Source organism: Gavia stellata, chromosome 14 (genome assembly GCF_030936135.1).
Source record: "Gavia stellata isolate bGavSte3 chromosome 14, bGavSte3.hap2, whole genome shotgun sequence".
Taxonomy (NCBI): Eukaryota; Metazoa; Chordata; class Aves; order Gaviiformes; family Gaviidae; genus Gavia; species Gavia stellata.
Window position 1 is genome coordinate 9,237,132 of NC_082607.1, and position 17,976 is coordinate 9,255,107.

The 17,976-nt window shown below is 47.7% G+C and overlaps 1 protein-coding gene across 1 annotated transcript in view; it reads left to right on the plus strand.

The window, feature by feature from the left end:
* The window catches only part of GPC3 (glypican 3), a 155,789-nt gene that overhangs the window by 75,130 nt on the left and 62,683 nt on the right, over positions 1-17,976 (plus strand). The window lies entirely within an intron of this gene.

Here is a 17,976-nt window from a genome sequence, read left to right on the forward strand (position 1 = left end):
ATGCCACGTGAAAGTGTGTACTGTGGCATCCCCTGCTTCCTGATTTACTAAAGGAGATGTGGTTTTCCCTCTTCTGGTAGCTCATTCCAGTTTTGGGCCATCTTTAATCCCAGGGATGGGGTTATTTCTTATTTATTGGGAGCGACCTGACCCTTTAAAAACATATTGTGTGAATTTCTGAGCCTCCCGACAAACTGAGGCTTTCTTGTTCCGAAAATCCTGCTGCTCTGTTTTAATGCCAAGGACAAATGGATTGTGGTAATAAACCACTTGTTTTGCAGAGGAGATTTTTCTTGAGACACAACTGAGCTGCTCCGTGCAGGTTGGGTAGAATTGGGGATGGGGGCAAAGGTGCAGGAATATTGTTAGAGTTTGCTTAAAGCCAACAATGATTAAAATCTGCCACTGTTTCCCTGGTAGCTGCTTGTTCCTATCATCCTTGACTCCTGTTTACAAAAGAACTGTTTATGTAGGTCACTGTAGTACTTGCACTGTAACTGACTCTTATCTTTTTTGGGGACCGTGGAAATGTATCGGCTTACGGATTTGGAGCAATGTGGCATTCAGCCAGCAGCACTCTTCTCTGCTGTTTTATGTGCCATCTTTGCTCAGTGATTGCCTGAGACATGCCACCGCACGTATTCAGGCTGTGAAATAACGTGGTGGCACCCAGGCGCTTTCACACCCCCTGGGTAGTTTGGCACACATGATGCAAGCTCTCTTCGTGGCTTAGAAGGGATTTAGGGACCAAATCTCCAGTAAGTTGGATTACTCTTGTGTTGCCGAGGAGGAGGCTGTGGCTGAAGTCTGGGTTTTGGTGTTGGTCACCCGGGCAGATGGATGCGGGCAGGACTCGTGGGCCGCACATTAGGCTCCAGGGTACAGTGCAAGACACTGGCTTTCGACCTGCATGCCTTAGCCCCTTTCTGCAGAAAATCCCTTTTTTAGAGCAGCCTGACAAGCGTTTCTCGTGTCCCCGGGACCGCAGGGAGGTTCCAGCTGATGGGGTCTGGGGGCAGCAGCTCTGCTGGGCGTGACTTCTGCTGCCGTGGAGCCAGGGCAGGCTCTTCTCCCATCAGTCAGAACCTGTCAACTCTCTCTGGAACAGCTAAGGAGCAGAGATGTAACTGTAGGTTTAGCCTGAGGTCAGGTGGGATGGAGAATTCATGTTACAGGTGATAATGATGTATACAAGAGAGAAAACACAGCTCAACTCTAAGCCCAGTTGGCATTTCCGAGGCAGTAAGAAACAAAACTTACTTCTACACATAATGTGAGCCTATTTGCTCTTGAAAGATCGGTTGACATATTTAGCTGTGAGCGAAAGCATCCAACATCTTTTGCACCAGCAAACCTGCCATGCTTGCAGGTGCTAAGGCAGAACAGAAGCAGTGCCCTTACAGGCTGTATGCCAGGTTTTGCAAGCACCACAACGGGTGCCTTGCTGGATGGTCCTGAAAGGATGTTTGTCCTCCCATATCCTTCTTTTATTGGCACAACAATAAAAATGCACTTTTTCTTGAAGCTGGCCATGTATACAGTGAAGGAACATGAGTGTCAGTTGCATTATCGAATATCGAGACCTTGATCTGTCTACTGAAAATGTGTTTGTGGGAGGACAGGTAGATGGAGCGGCACTGAACTTGATGCAAGCCATGGCAGTAGAGCCATAATCTGCCCATCCTCTGCCAAACCAGAACATAAACTGACTTCCTTTAAAATAAAAAAATCACTGAGCATTGCAAAACCATTCAGTGCTTTCGTACTTGATAGAGCTGTTTGAATTCATTAGTGCCATATATAGTTAGGTACTTATTTAAACATAACTCCTCTTGATTATTTAATACTTGAGTGATTCTTTTATTTGCTCTAGAGACATTTTTGAGTTAGAGGAGTGCAGAGGAAAAAAATCCAAGCCAAGCAAGCCAATTGTCTGGCAATTGTCACTAAAAGAGAATGGCCACTGGGTTTTTAAAGTTTATTTTTAAAATGCTGATGTTGCTCAGCTAAGACTCTTATGTCAAACCTGAGCCCAGAGCAACTTTTTTTACAAATGAATGTATGAGTTGTTCAGTAGAGAAGTAGGGCAGTAATGGAAGTGCTGACGGTCTTAACCACAGCATTGCAGACGGCCTGACTCTGATAGCCGGTCTGCATCTGGGATCTGGGGTAAATATCTCCTCCCGTAAATGATAGAATACTTTTTTTTTTTTAAGCTGTGCTGGGTTGAAAGTTTCTCTGTTAAACTTATCAGTACATACTGAGTTTCAAAGAATATAGCCGGAAGCAAACAGTTGTATTTACCGTTATCCTGTAAATCTGATTGTTTTTAGACACCATTGTCATATCAAAGTATAACATGCCGCAGGAGTTGTCTTTGAAAATGTGGGGCTTTGCTCTCTCGCCAGCTTCTCATATCAAGCTCTTTTATTACTGACCTTGGCCACCACCGCTTCTGTAGGCAAAGTTCAATTCACCTGTATGTTATTAAAGATAATGGCAGGTTATTTAATTGTCATTAAAATCCCGTGGAATTACGGAAAACTTATCTTCCATGCCCATAGTGATTATAGCCTGAATAACAACACTACTGCCCTTGCCTGTCCTTTGGGCTTCTTTGGTTTTCCACGGCATTGGTGGCACTTCTCCAGCAGCAGTTTTTCCTCCTGGTATTTCAGGCCCTTGGGTGCATTACCTGACCGAGCATCCTTCCTCCGTGCAGCTGCGTGCAGGGGTTTGCACGAGGACCTGGACCCCTCTTATAGCTTGCAGCAGACCTGGCTACAAACGCCACATGAACCTGAGCTCCAGAGGTGTTGCAGAGCCTCCAGGTAGGTTTCTGAGGAGCTCTGCAGTCCCCAAGACACAGAGACATACTGTTGTTAATCTGCTTTTGGAAACGGTGCGCCTCCAGGCATGCATTTAAATGTAAGCCTACGCGCTGGTGTTGTTCCTGGTATGTAAACAGCAGTGCAGAAGAGTGAATTCAGTAATATTATGGCAGTAGGCAGTTTCCATCCCAAGCCTTGCTTTAACAGTTTGTCAGTGATGGTAGTGTTAGGGCTTTATTATTTCCACAATTTGTCTGTTTAAAAACTTCACCCTTAAAATATGCTATTAAAATACTTTATCAAGAAGGCCGAGTCGCAGGACGGACTGGGAAAAAAAACTTCTGTCTGGGGCTATATCTATATACTATCAATGTTCCTGTTTGCTACTTTTTCCCTGGTTGGAAGTGTGCCTAGTACATCCACCTCTTGCAGATATTTTAACCATGAATGTAGGGAAGAGTGATTTTAGTGAGTTTGTTTGTGCTGTCTACCACAAAGACAACTGGAGAGATGCAGTACAAAGAAACTTCATAAAATATTCAGCCCCAACACCTCTTGAAGTTGATGCTCTCTCTGCTGTTGAAAGTACAAGAGAGACAATAGGTCTGGGTGTCTTACATAGCTAATAGCTGATCTCCTCTGGGTTTCCCTACCTTAAGCCAGCGCTGAAAATTTATTTTGAGAGGTTGCAGAGTTGAGGTGAAGGCTGTTGATTTGACACAGGTATTAATTTGTCTATGTAAATATTTTAATGCTTTTTCCCCCCCGTGTAGCTCATAGGGGTTTTGAACCCATCCCAACAGATGGGGAAAGAACGGGCAACCAAGCGTAGTGAGGCACGACCCGAAAAAGGTGGGTGGCTTGGGGTGAGGCTGTAGCCATGTATTGCATGTGAGGAGGAGGATGCACTGCAGGTGTGAGTCGTCAGAGAAAGGGATGTGGATTTTGGCTGCTTTGTCCTGCACGCCCATCAGGGCACGTGTCCCCTCCCAGCCCTTCGGGTGGGGGTGGCAGGGCTTCTCCTGCCCTTTAGCTGTCGTGTGGTGCCTCTCCATCTGGACGTGGAGCTGCAGTCGCCGATCCCTGGCTCGCAGTGGGACTCTCTGCTTGGCAGGACCCCTATATGGTAACATAACTAGGGTCAGGCACAGAAGATACCGTGGAGCTGATGTGTCTGTAACATGACCAAATCCGGGAATGAGAACAGACTGCAAAGGAATACAAGATTAGTCTTACAAGTCTCATAGAAAAAGTACATTATGAAAGCAACCCACCACCGAAAAAACCTATCAAGAAACTTCAGTTAGCCCAGGCTTGTCAGCTGGGGCATCGGCATCTCTAGGGAGAAAGGCAAAGGCATGGGCTGACAGAGCTGCCCAGCCCCTGCTGCTCCCCTTGCAGTCGGTGGAAGTGTGCAGCTCTGTCTGCAGAGCATTGCCTAGAAAGGAAAGAGCAGGGAGCTCAGCACAGCATTTTTCTTCACTCAGAACTGATGGCTGAGTTTCTAGAAAATCCTGTTAAACTGCAAAATGAAGGTAGCCAGACCTTTGTTCAACTGGTCGCACCCATCTATGCTAAGGAGGGGAGCAGGTTAGAGGAAGGGTACCAGCGCCGTATGGGATCAGGGCACAGTTCTCAATGTGCTTGGACTGAGTGGATTCCTGCTGGTTTATGTCCCTGCAGACCCCTTTAAAAGACTGCTCAGCTCTGGGTTAACTGGGTTATATAGCCATACTGCAGCGGTGCTGAGGAGGCGAAGTCACAGTGCAGGCTGGGTTTGGTTTTATCCCAAAGCCGGAGCGCTCACCCCAGCCAGCGCAGGCAGAGTGCCGGGTGTGAACCCAGCTCTGACACTGGCCATGGGAAGCTGCCGGGGGAGCCCCAGGGAGGAACGGAGTCGGGCAAACTGGACCCTGTTTGCCCTTGATTTTTCTGGGGAATCCTTGTAGGAAGACCATGAGCATACAGAAAAGATAACCAGCTACTTTGCTTGTAGAACCTCAGAGAGAAGCACTGCTCTGTTGCAAATTGGTGTAGAGATTTGCAGTACCAACAGATGCACAGGGATGAACATCAAGAACATGTAAGTAAAGGGACTTTTGGCACCCAGGGATGAAAACGTCACCTGTTGCCATACACAGTGACTCAGTGTCTTTGTCGGCACGGCGATGCCGGTGTGGTTTTCCCTAGGTGCTGCTCGGGAGCTGCTTTTGGAGCTGGCTCACCTGGTGACTTGCTGGAAGCTGCGTTGCTCGGTGGGTTGCAGCGGCAGGGAGCTCCGGTGAATTTTCCTATCTGCTAATGGATTTCTCTCTGTGCTAGAGCTGGCAAGAGACTTGTGAGGAAAGCTTTGAAATTATAGCGCTGTCATTCCCTTTGAGACGCAGAGATCGGTTGCTTTGTACTTTTAATGTGGGTTGCTTTCTGTTGGCATCACTCATGGGATAGTCGGCTGGATATACAGCCTCTGTATTTTCTTTATCGGCAAAGTTTAATCCTCAGGCTGTTTTCTAATGCTTGCTGGTAGCTAGCTCAAATTTTCACTTAAAGCTGGAAATATGAGTGAGGTTTTGGTTTTCTTTAAGCTCAGACCCACTCGTAGCTATCCCAAGGTGTGTTTATCGTGTACTTTTGTTAACCATTTTGTGTTAGGCAGTGTAACGTGCCTGATAAGGTGTGTTAAAGCGAGCATCCGTTTCCGCTGCAGGATGAAAATAAACCTGATCACCGAGGACAGTATCAGCAACGTTCCCATTCCTGTGAAAATACCTTGGGAGTATTATGATTAGTTGTCTGAAGAGGTTTCAGATATTAAAGATTTTCTGATAGCTGGGGAAGCGTATGGCAAGGCGCTGAACTGTAAGGCGCTGATTTTGATCTAGAAATCCCCATGTTGTTGGTGGCTTGGCTGATGCTGAAAGAATAAGGGCAAAAGTTATTCATGCCTGCAGTTTTGCAACCCAGTATCAACAGTTTTGATCCAGCGACTTTGGCACATTGCTGCTGGTCTTAAATCTTTGCTTTAATGTCCAAATACACAGCAGCAAATTAAGGGTCTGCATCTCATTTTTGGAAGGGACTTTGGCATGGGTGCTCTTGACCGTCACTTGCCTCTCTAAGGGAGCGAGGCTCAGAGGTTATTCGCAGCCTAGTGAGAGTTTTACCTCTTGTCTGGCCTGGGGAGGGAGGCCATCGGTGTCACAGTTAATTTACTGCGAACAAGAGCTTTGCCTCTAGAAGACACAGGTAGCAGGCTTTCATGGTCTTTGGTCAGCCTTGCCCTTTTTCTGCTGGGGTCTAGCATGGGCAAAGTGGCATGCTGGTCTCCCCTCCTGCTTGCCCTGATGGCGTGGTGAGGCTTTGGGTCAATTTGTCACCAAATTGGGTCCGGATGAAACGGGGCAAGTGCGTGGAGGTGCACAGAGCTGCTAGGTGGAAGCAGGGGATGTGGCCAGCGATGCTCAGACCTGCCCGTGCAAAACCGGAGGAGATGGCATTGAATATCAACACAGGTTTAATTTAAAATAGTGTTTGATTTTGCTTCTATTTGTAAACTTTTTTATTGTCCTCTCCTTTTTTGCTCTCCCTCTGTCCTTTTAACTGGACATGCTCTAGCCTCTGGCATGTGGTGCCATTTCAGTGGAATTTGCAGTGTTGCTTTTTTTTTTTTTTAATTAAAAGTAGACGGTAGCTGCTACCGGTGCCCCCTCCTCCCTGCATGCAAACACGGCAGCACGGGGAGCATCCTTTGACGGCGCATTTGATGCCCAACCCACCTTTGCACTGAAGCTCACGCGAATCTTTTTGTTAGCTTCATTCAGAGGCAGATCACTCAGCTGGTGGCAGCCTCATCCCCACCACTGTGCGGCTTCAAAAGGGCTTTTTAAGGCTGCTGCATTTTGTGGGCGGGAATATCCTACGGTGCCCACTGAGCCTGGCTTGATCTCACTTCAAATCATGTGTTGGCTACAGCGCAAGCGAGATGCACGCAGGTTGCACGCGGCGGGATGTCTTGCATCTTTTCCGAGCTGAAGTCAGAACAAGCCCAAAGATCTCATGCAGATTAATTACTGGTTCTGTGTACCTGTTTGCACGTACCGTGCCTTGGCCTGTTCCTTGTTTTAGTGGAGGAGCTGATTTGTTGTTGCACAACTGGTTCCCAAGCGTTTAAAGAGATATTTGATTCTGAGATGCCCTGACATTAGTACAAGGAGCTGGCAGAGATAGTGGTGCAGGATCTGGTCTTAGCAGTTGGAAATGAGGGTACACAGCTTTGCAATATTATGCAGCTTTCGCCACTCCACAGAGCATCTTCTTTTTTCTCATCTCCCTTCTTTTTCCTGGCTCCCATCACAGCTGTATTTGGCAGCTGGACATGGGATGCTTTGGGATATAGGAGAGGAGAGAGCTGGTGATCACGTCATCCAAAGCAGACTGTGCGCGTTGCCGGCGGGCAGGTATGGGGGTGTCTGTTCCATGGGCTCAGGCTTTGAAATTTCAAATGGTCTCATTTTATAATAAATTGTAATGGTCAAGGACATAATGTGAGGTCTTGAAGTAGATTGGATTTAAGTGGAAAAAACTGAGTTGCAGGCTGAACCAAAGATCACAGCAGCAGAAAGTTCCCTCCGGGTGTCTTGAGGCTTCTGCTGCTTCAGGAGCCACGGGAGAGGTGCTGGCCAGGGAGGAGGTGCCCCTCTGAACGGGGGGGGCTGGGGTACAGACCCCTTCGCGGGGGGTGTGTTTGCTGCGGAGCTTTACGGCTGAACCTCCTTCGGAGTTAAACCAGCCTTATGCTCAGGGTCCTTACTGGGATCCAGACTTAGTTTACCGGAAGGATGCTACAAGCTGGTGCCTGGCAGAACCAGGAGGCTTTTAGGTCCGGGCTGACCCGCCTGGCTTCAGACGAGCCCGCAGAGAAGCTACATCCGTGGCATGAACTGCCTTTCTTCTTATTTAGCTTGGTACAGACCATCCCTCCAGACAAGCCGTTGCCCTCGATGCTTACCTGGGGAATCAGGGAGCTGCCTCTGGGATGCTCTCTCAGAACTGGCCGTGCATCTTTCTTTTATCAGAGAGATAAAATTCCCCAAGTATCAGCCCTGCAGACGTGGCTCCTTCACTCGCCGTCCAGATTGCTGCAGCCTCCCGCAACCTCTATTAGCATAGATGCCTTATTAGCAAAATATATTCTGGCCCATTTCCTTTCCCGAAGATTTTTATCCTTGCTAAGACCCGCAGCTTTGCAACTCCAGACTCGTGCTTACCAATATCCATCTCTTTATGCTTTTTACACTAAACCCTCTTTTGGCCTCATTATCCGTGACTGCAGTTCCCACTCAGACCTCCATCTGGGGTCATTCGCCGGGCATCCTTCATCTTAACCACGCTGAGTTTACTTCCAGTGACAGTAACCCCCGTGAGTGTTGCTGCCTTAAAAACTAGAACTAACTCTCCCATTAGCAATGATGATGAATGAGCCAAGAACAAACCAGAAACTTAAAAGTGACCCTCTGCAAAGCAAATAGCGCCCAGAGCTGCCCGGGCGGAGCAGCGGCATTTTGTTTCGCATTGGAGAGGATGAGGGGCTGGGTTGCAATGAGGTTTTTTTGCTTCATTTTGAATTCTCTGCCCGTGTGTGGTGCTGTGAATTGTATCATTTTGACATCTTCTTGTAAAGTGGCTTTGAGGTGCCAGGCATGAAAGATGCCATCTACAAATACATTTAGCTGAAAAAAAAAAAATTACAACAAACAATTGAGGCAGATTTTTCAGCCATCGGCTGCAGCAGTGCACCCCTCGTTGCCGGCAGAGCTCTCGAGCAGTCCTCTCGGCCTCTTTGGGTTACTGCAAAATGAACTGGTGGCCTTTTCCATCCCTACCTGTGGTGTTCCCCCACTAATAAACCCCCGAGGGCACGGAGCCTGCTCTCGGAGGGTGAAGTTTGCTGCTAACTGCATTATTCTTTCAAAGTCTCATTTGAGCGAGATCAGGCTGCAGAAAGCTATGCCAATAGCCTACAGCTACTTTGGCAGAGTTATTTCTGTTTAAAAAGGAGGGGGGAAAAAAAAAAAAAAAAGAAAAAGCAAGCCAGCAGTTGAATTTAGCAATTCTTTATGCAGGTGTATCTTTCTAACCTAATCCATTTTCACACCTAATTCTCTTCCGTGCTATCAGCGGTGGTAGAGACGATGCTCTGGGGCACTGACCTGGAGAGGGCGAGTGAGCCTGGTGGTTAGTGGGGATAATTTGGGGGTGACTGACGTGCTCTGAGTTCTTTCTTTCTAAAGCTTGTTAACTCTTGGATTGCACGTATTGATCTGTGTCACTGTACAAATAAACTTCATGCTGCTGCTCTGCAGAGCACCGGAGAGCAGGTATTTCCGTAGATATCTCACCTGCCTGTGCTGGTATTTCAGTCATCCTCCCCAAGGGACGGCCCAAAAAGGGAGCAGGGAGCACTTGAGGACAGCGGGGACCGCGCGAGGTGATGCTGGCATGGCTCCGACCAGCAAAATGGCACCAGTAGCTCAGAGCAGACGGGTCCGAAAGGGTTTGCACGGCAGATGCTGAAAAATGTCCAGGACATCTCTGAGCCTTGCTTCATGCAATTCCCATTGCTGGTTAGGACCCAGAAAGCACTTCAGTAGCACTTTCTGCCTGAAGATTTTGGCGCGAGATTTTTCTTTTCAGTGAGTTGCGGAAATGCCCAGCTCACAGCTTGCAAGGTGAGTGGAAAGTAGATGCATAAAAATGCATTAAAAGTATTTAGTCCGTGTTTTTTTGTCAATCTAATGCTTCCCCCCTCCTTGTCTTGGAATTGTTGCATATCAGTTTATTGGAATCCGCTTCTCATAATCAAATTCTAGTCCTCGGTTTGACGACGTTAATAAAGGTGTTGTGATAAAGTCAAATTCATTTCATTTCTGTCTGCGAACAGCCTATTGTTGAATGAGTCACTTTAATATATTAATCAGACATACAATATAGCATTGTAACGAGGTTAAAAGTACACACTGATTTCCATTGTAAAGATATTCTCAATCAAGCAGAAGCTAATCTAATGCTGTAAGTCATTCTGTAATTCAATTGTACTAACCGCAGTACATGTAAAAACAAGATGTGTTACAACAAAAAGCCCCGAAGATATTTATATCTTTATAGAAAATAATGATTTACATTTTCAATAAGCCTGATTTGCCTTTGGGAAAAATGTAATTCCTTTATCATGAGCAAAAATCTAATGGGAGTCTTTTTACCTTGTCTGACATGTTTTGGGTAAATTATCTTGGTGCTGACCTTTAATTGGATTAGGCTAGGACTGACTGTCAGGGAAAAAAAATTAATATGGATCTGGTAGCTTCAAAACGAAGAAAAATCAACAGATGAAGAAAAAAAAAAAGATGAAAAAAGAACGTAGGGCCTTCCTGAGCCCTTTTTTGGCCTTCAGTGGATTAATTTTACCAGCAGCTAATCTCTGCTGTGCTGAGATATTTTTACCACTTTCTGTTAATAACAATTATTACACTTCTATTTTAGGCTTTGCTTGGAGAGGTCCCCGGCATCGCCATGGGGAGAGCCTCGTGCACCCCTCGCCAGAGGCTGGGTAACGCGCTGCGGGGTTGCTCTGGGCTTAGCTGGAAAACAAGTGGTAGTAGTTACTCCTCTGAAGATACTCAGCAGCTTAAAAACTATTGAAATTATTTGGTGAGCTTTGGTGCCTCCAGCCTTGTCGTTTCACTGGAAACGGGTCTTCGAAAGGAGAAAGGTGGATGGAAGGAGCAAAAGGAGGCTGCTGGGGGGGTTATTCCTATGGGGGGGCTAAAATAAGTAGGGTTATAGCCTACTTATTTTAGTAGTAATAAGTAGCCTACTTATTTTAGGGGTGGGTGAGTGGGGAGGAATGATGGGTACCAAACCCTTTGGGGTCAGAAGGGTTTTCCATTCAGCACAGGAAGGGAGGAGGGTGTTTTATAGCGAAAGATACTGTTAGTGGCGTAAAAACCTTTGGGATGGTTTCGGTGCAAGCGTTTATTGAAATATAAATCTGAAAGGCTGCGTGTACCTGTGAGCGTGGTCTGTGTAGGTTGCAAAACGGGCATTGCTTTTAACCTGCTTGTTTTGATATCTCCAGTTAAAGCAGAGTTAGCAGTAAGCCCTATGTGCTCTATTTTATATAAATATTACACTTGCTATTGGATTGCTGATAGAGAGAGCGAACTAATTAAGGAGATGGGATATCATCAGTAGATTTTTCTTCCCTGAGATTTTATGAGCAGTAATTTGAAAAGAGCCATATTAAAGTCATTGAGGAGCAAGTTAATGTGGTGTTTCTAAGAATATTGCCCTTCTACTCAAAGATTATATTCAAGAATAAACAGTGTACAGTAGCTAATTGCTAGCTGACACATTATAATGACTGTATACTTCCAAAATTGAATCGGCCTGGTTTTAAAAAAAAAAAAAAAGAGGAAAGTCACGCAGTAACTTTTTAATTATTTAACGATGTATTTCTCAAAGAATAATTGAATCTCTGCTCGGGGTTGTGGGGGGGAAGTTGGACCGGTAGGTATTGATCACATTTGCAACCCAGCTGACACGGCTGCTGTTAAATAACCTATTAGGGCCCGTCTTCGGCTTGCTGGCTTACGTTCCAGACTGATGGCAGGTATCTGTTTTTCCTCTCTAAATTAAGCTGCTAGGAATTTATTTCTCTCGGATTGTTCCTTTCTGTAGTGCCGTAGGCACAAACACGGTGTGATATTAAAACCCACAGAAATCTGCGAAGGAAACCAATTAACTCTGGGAAGGAAAATAACAAGCGCATGGCGCTTGCCTGGAGCCAGCGCACTGCTCGGCTTTGCCTCGTGCTGTTTCTCGTCGCCCCAGCCTCGGCGGCGGGGGACACCTCTGTGGGCAGCGGGGCTGCCCCGGGCTCCGCTTCCCCCGGCTGCTGGCGAGACGGGACAGTCCCAGCCACTCCTCTCCGCCGAGAGAGCCGGAGCTTGCAGCCTGCGCTGAACTTGGTGCTCTCAACGGGGTTATTGTTTGCTTACTGGCGCTCTGCAACAGGTAGAGGTGCAGAAAGTAAGTTTTTTTTAAGTTCTTGGTAGAAACTGGTAATCCCTCAAGCCAATTCCTTGCTTCACTTCTCAGTCTGTTGGGATGGAGTAGATTTAATTGCCTGCAACAGGAGGGTCTTCTAGGGGCCTGCAGTAGCAATTGTGCAAGTATTATAGTATGCACAACGCGCAGCTGTACAATTGCAATGTATTTAGCATCCTTAGCAGAAATGGGCTTCGCTGCCTTGAGTCCAAATTTTCTGGCAAGTTAGGCGATTCAGTGCTAATGTTGAAATCAGCTGGTTGAGTTTGGAACACCTTCAGCCTCCTCGGGGAATCAGAGTCCCAAAGGCACGGCAGCAGCGTGGGATCAGGAGCAGCCGTGCCCCCAGCCTCTACCGTGCCCCCACGTTAGCCACGCAGCACGCTGGGAGCTCGGGGCTTCACCAGGAACTGGGCTCCAGCTACTGCCGTGTTTTGGTCCTGAAGCTGGCTTCGGTTAGTCTAGCATGCTCCTGCTTTTCTCTGGATTTTGCTCCCACATCTCCCCTGTTGCTCTGTTGTCACCTTTCAGGGAAGGCTGACTTCTCTTTCCAAGAATAAAGCCTTAGTTCGGTTGTCTAAGAAACATCATATTGTGTAGATCTAACTTAAAACCATAATGGGTGCATTAGGATGCTATGGGGCCCTGTTCCAGGAAATGTCTCCGCTTGGGAACGCTGCGTAAGCATGTGCTGAAAATTAAGCAAATGGTTTTTCCTTGACTCTCCCAGTAGGTTTGCCGGGCTGGGTCCAAGCCCTGGCTGGGGCACCAGCCGCCTGCCCTGCCGTTTGCTGCCGTGGTCCGACTGTAATAACTGAAATACCAAATTTTGTGTTAAATACAGAATTAACAAAGCACTGGAGGGAAGCACTGACTTGAAAAGTTGTGCTTTAATTATATGTCATGGATTATAAAGGCAGAAGGAACAACTGTGATCAATTAGTCCAACTTCCTCTTTACCTATAAATAACAATAAACAGCCTTTTGCTTAAACACAAAGCAGCTTTCTCCGGTGGATTAAACGCTGCGTGCTGGGGATGCCAGAAAGAAGAAACATCTTGTTTGCATTATTTTATGTCAGTTTGAAAGGACTCGACTCAAGCTGAGGTCACAGTTCCTTTGAGGAAAGGGCATCCTGCGCTGGGAGAAGCTGGGCCAGCGCAGGGGTCGGGGATGTGGTGGGACACAGCGTGGAGGTGTCTCGGATGCTGTGGCCCATGTATGGGGCACCGGGCATCGGGTCCTCCTGGGGTCAGCGTGGCATGCCCTGATGGGAGCAGTGATGGAAAAGCAGTGGTGGTCTCCGACTGATTTAAGCTATTTGAACCCTGACGCAGCAGGGGGAATTGCAGATGGGCATCATCCGGCTTCAGCAATTAGCTCCAAGAGTTGAAACCCTTAAAAAGTCCCTTGCGGTCCCCACTGCTCTTCTGAGCTGCCGCACCCATGCCCTTATGCAGGCTGTGGAGCAGAGCGGCTGCGTAACCATGCGATGCATCAGACCTGCCAGCTCTTGCACCTCTGTCACGCCGATACATGTGGCTGTGTGGGGGCACATCCTGCTCCTTGCCCTGAGGACCCAGCACCAGTCAGCCCTTGGGTCACACCGGGGCATGGCGAGTGCCTTGGGTGGCAGCTGCGGTCTGCAAGGTTGGCCGTGCCATTGGCTCCTCTTCCGTCACGTCCTGAGCCCTCTCTTATTTTTCTCTCGGTCAGTGGTCAGTGCTGTCTTTGCAGACAAGAAATGAGGCCAGGGAGGGGGCACCCATCGGTCCTCCCTCAGCCCCGTGTTCCTGCTGTGACGCTGAGCCTCAGCAAAGTGTCGTGTGAATCTCTACATGAAGGACGGGATGTAAAAATGAAGTTACATCTCCTTCTAAAAACGCTTTCTTAATGCCTCCTTGGTCTGCAGGAGTTTGAAGACCAGGTCTTCAAACCAGGTGGTGATGGCCTTCGGCGTAACCCGGTCTGGTAGCTGCAGGGGTCCCCGAGCGTTTGTAGCGCGTGTTTGTGGCATGTGTGGGGCGTCACCACGGGCACTGGTGTGACAGGCGCTCTGTTATTCTAAGCATTAGTGTTTGTGTGCATTTCACACATTATAGTGTTGCATTATTTAAAGGTACTGCATTATTAAACGCTCTTCTCCTCGGCACGGAGAGTAGGTCACTTCCCGCGATTCCTGCTGCTCCGCGCGAGTGAGTTAGGATGCTGTCTCTTATGTAATCCTTGCAAGGTGATGTCTGAATAATGGAAATTGTAATGCTACAGAGGTGATTAATAACATTTAGTACTCCATTAATGAGGAACTTTAGTGAAATGTGCGTAGAAGACATCTGTGTTATCATACCCAGTTTGTTCCTTCTGCTTGAGTGCCTGGAACCAGAAGAACAATCATTACTTAGTTAATAATGATGTGCTTCCTAAAATAAAGGCTTGTAAATTCATTTTTATGCCCATAATCATATTTTCCGCTGTGAGAAGAGTGAGGGAGCGGGGAATTGTCTCTTTCCCATCTTCCTGACAAAATGTATATAATGATTACAAGCATATAATAAGAGTGTTTGTCCTAGCTAAATGTTTCTTCACTTGTGTTAATCAGCATTCGTTTGGGAGTGTGGCATGCGGTTTGTGGAAGGCGGTGCAATCACTGGGGTGGCGTGGCAGATTTAAATCAGTAATAAAAGCCCTGGGGAAATTAACAAGACAAAACATTAACCACAGACTAAACATTAACATATATTAGCATTTTTATTACACCTGTAGAAATGGTAAATGTGCTTGGTTGCTACTATTAAAAAGTTTATGTTCTATCCCACATCACTGCAATGTATATTTTTGGTTTAAGCCCTTTAGAATTTAATTAAGCGGATTTCTATAGCAGTGCTTGAGTAATAGACTTCAGGTTCACTTTTATGGTGACTTTGAAGATAAAGAACGCATTTGTGCCCCGTTTATAATGCTAATAATACACGGGATGTTTAGCAGAGCAGCTTGTGAAAAAGAATTGGGGAAGAAGCACCAATGCAGGCAGCTGCGTTACTGAGGCTTTCAGCCTTACTGGTCAAACTGGGTTCCATCATTGAACGATGCACAGGGTTTAGTGGGCACCAGTTGGTTCCTCCGAAGGCAGCACGTTTTCTTGAGGTCTGTGGCTGTGTCTTCTGTGCATACCGTAGCAAATCGCCGTTTCAGAGGCTGTGTTCGAATCAATTATAATAGTTAATCGCTTTTCAGTTTAATGTGCAGCTTCTCCCAAAGGAAATTTGGGAATAGGTATAAAATGGCACACGTGAACTCCAGAGAGCAGAGAAGATTGCAGGAGGAAATCTTCAAAAACGAGGCCATCCACTTGAGGAAAAAAAAAATACTGTGTCTTCCTGGAGAATGAATCTATAAGCAGGAGAGCTCGCAGAGAAGACAAATGGAAACTCCCTGTAAAGTTTAAGCAAAGGTCAAATATAGCAAGCTCTCCTTTGGAGCAGAGTGGAGCTCATGGGCTGAATGAGAAGCGGCAGCAGCAGGTATTCAACAGTGTCTAATGCACTCTCTTCTTTTCCAAGGGGAAGTTGATTAGCTTTTTTTTTTAAAAATCTTCTAGAAAATTACCCTTAAAACGCTCTGACTCTTAAAAGTGATGCTCAGATTGGCGCTGAGGATCACACGTGTGCTGTTTTCCAATCTCTTCACCCCCCGGATTTGCTTGTTGATGTGCAAGAAGAGAAGTTTTTGCCCCGTGCGGCCGCCGTGCCTTGTGCCTGGGCAGCGGAGCGGGTTCGACTGGCGGCCCCGGCGCTGCGAGCGATGCTGTCCTGCCATGGCCAGGCTGGGGGTGCCTGCAGGGGCTTCGCTCTCCATCGCCTGCATTGAGGCTGTGATGCTTTGCGCAGAACCCGGTACTGTGGTCACTACCCTTTTTTTGACATAATTTAACCTTATCCCAGTGGTCCCAGTTTCCGTTGACCTGCAGGCACCCATGTGGACCAGCGTTGTGCTCTACACCCTTGCAGTTGACCCAGCTGGAAGCAGCCGTGGCGGCAGATCTGGTCCCTGGCTGCTCACAGTGCATCATTTCCATGCAGCCGCAAACAGGTTCCCCGCAGTCCTCCGGCACCTCTTACTCTAAATTAATGGGGAAGCGTTAAAGCAGGCTGATAGTGCTACTCCATTAGCTTTGTCCCTGTGCTCCTCTCAAATCAATGTTCCCTCTAAAGCGGAGCCATTACGTGGCGTGCGGCTCCCGGGGGCATCGGGGGCCAGCTGCTTCCCCATCCGGCACGGGGACCGTCGGCAGCCGGCGGGTCCCAAGGAGTCGCGGGGTCCCCGAGGAGCTCTGCCTGACCGGCGGGCACAGGCTCGCCCTGCGGCTGGAATAAAGAAATGGGGCGGTGGGTAGCGGTCGGCGGGAGGCAGAGTGTTCCCCTCGTGGCCTGGGTCACGCTCGCATGGAGGAGGCCAATGAAATCGGGTAATTAGTGAGTTTGTTAATGAGCTGGGGCAGGGAAATTTAGCTTTGGCTGTTAACGTATCAGTGACTTTGGAGGATTGTAAAAGCTCAGGGCTTTGGGAAGGTTTTGCTTGCCTTGTGTCCCCTCGTGGCAGTTTTTCGGTGGACTGGCAGATTCTCTTACGAACAAACAAAACCCCAGCCCCTCTTGCCTAAAAACCACACTGCCATTTGATTCACTTACTCTTTTTTTGTGGCATGATGTTTCAAGCTGCCACCTGTTCCGGGACCGTGTGTGAGACATGAAATAAGAGACTGCATGGCTCTTGCACTGAATATACTTTAGATAAGGACTCGTGTATATTTACGATCCCGCTGATAGCATGGAAAGCCTGAGGAGAAGAGCCAGCGGTTCCATTCTGTCGATTTGCTTTGAATTTCACATTTATAATTGTGTGGTGGGAGGCAACTGCGTATTACCCCTGTCGCTCGATACTAGTTTAGCACACGCGATTAGATACACCGCCTTCCTTTTGCTCTCACTCTTGCAGGCATCCCACTTTGCCAGGGACCTGGCTGCCCTTGCTCTGCTGCTCCTCCCAAAGCAAGTGATGCCCAGAGAGCTGAAGCATCTCACTATTTTCCCCCCAAGGTCTGAGGCTTGCGTTGTCCCTTCTCCAACTGCCCTACAGCGGCATTTTTCTGGACTTTTTAAAATTTGGAGCTCGCTTTAAAATAGCGGTGATTAGGAAGAGACTGGGAAACTGGGTTCATCTGTTCCTGAGCTTGCAGCGGGGACTCAAAAAGGGCGAAAGATTGAAACAGGATTTCTGAGCTGTTGTCCTAGGACCGCTTGCGGCCCAGTAGACTTGGGCAGATGGTTTGTGAAATCCTTCCCTCCCCCCAAAAGCGCACGCGATGCCGCCCCTGCAAACGAGCAGGCAATCTGTTACTTCTGCATTCTCTCACTTTATTTAAAGTTCAAATCTCAGCCAGGTTTTTGTTTGACTAAAATGTGACAATCGTTTCACTGTGACTGTGCAAGATGGGCTGCAGGTGTTTTGGGTTTTTTTCCTGAAAAGGTTAATTGGTCCTTGAGTAAATAAATAAGTAAAAACTTGGATGCACTGCTCAGGCTTTCCAGCTTCTATCCGTGAAGATTTCCTCTGCTGTCCCATGTCAGGGCTAGCACGATCCTGTTTGTGGTTCCATCCTTCGCAGGAGCCCGTGGTACCCAGATGCCCGGCGGGGTTGCGAGGATGTGGCTGAGCCGCGGCTCTCATGCAGGAGCCGGGAGCAGAGGGGCTGCGATTCCTTTGGTGCCGGGTGGGAGATGAGGCAGCCCTGGTCCGCCCGGCTACTTTGCTGTTTGAAGCGCCATTGTTTGCGCTGTCGCTCGGGCCCTCCCCTCGCATTCAGCGTGTCTTGGGGAAAAAAGCCTTGATCCTGGACTTGCTCTTCTCTCGGGGTTCAATAGGCTTTGCTCGCTGAAAGGCAGGCTTTGGAAAGGGAGGGGGGGCTTTTCACAGAGCTGGCGAGACTCAAAGGGAGTCATCGCAAGCGGCAGCTTAAAATATCTGACCTTTTCCTGCTTAT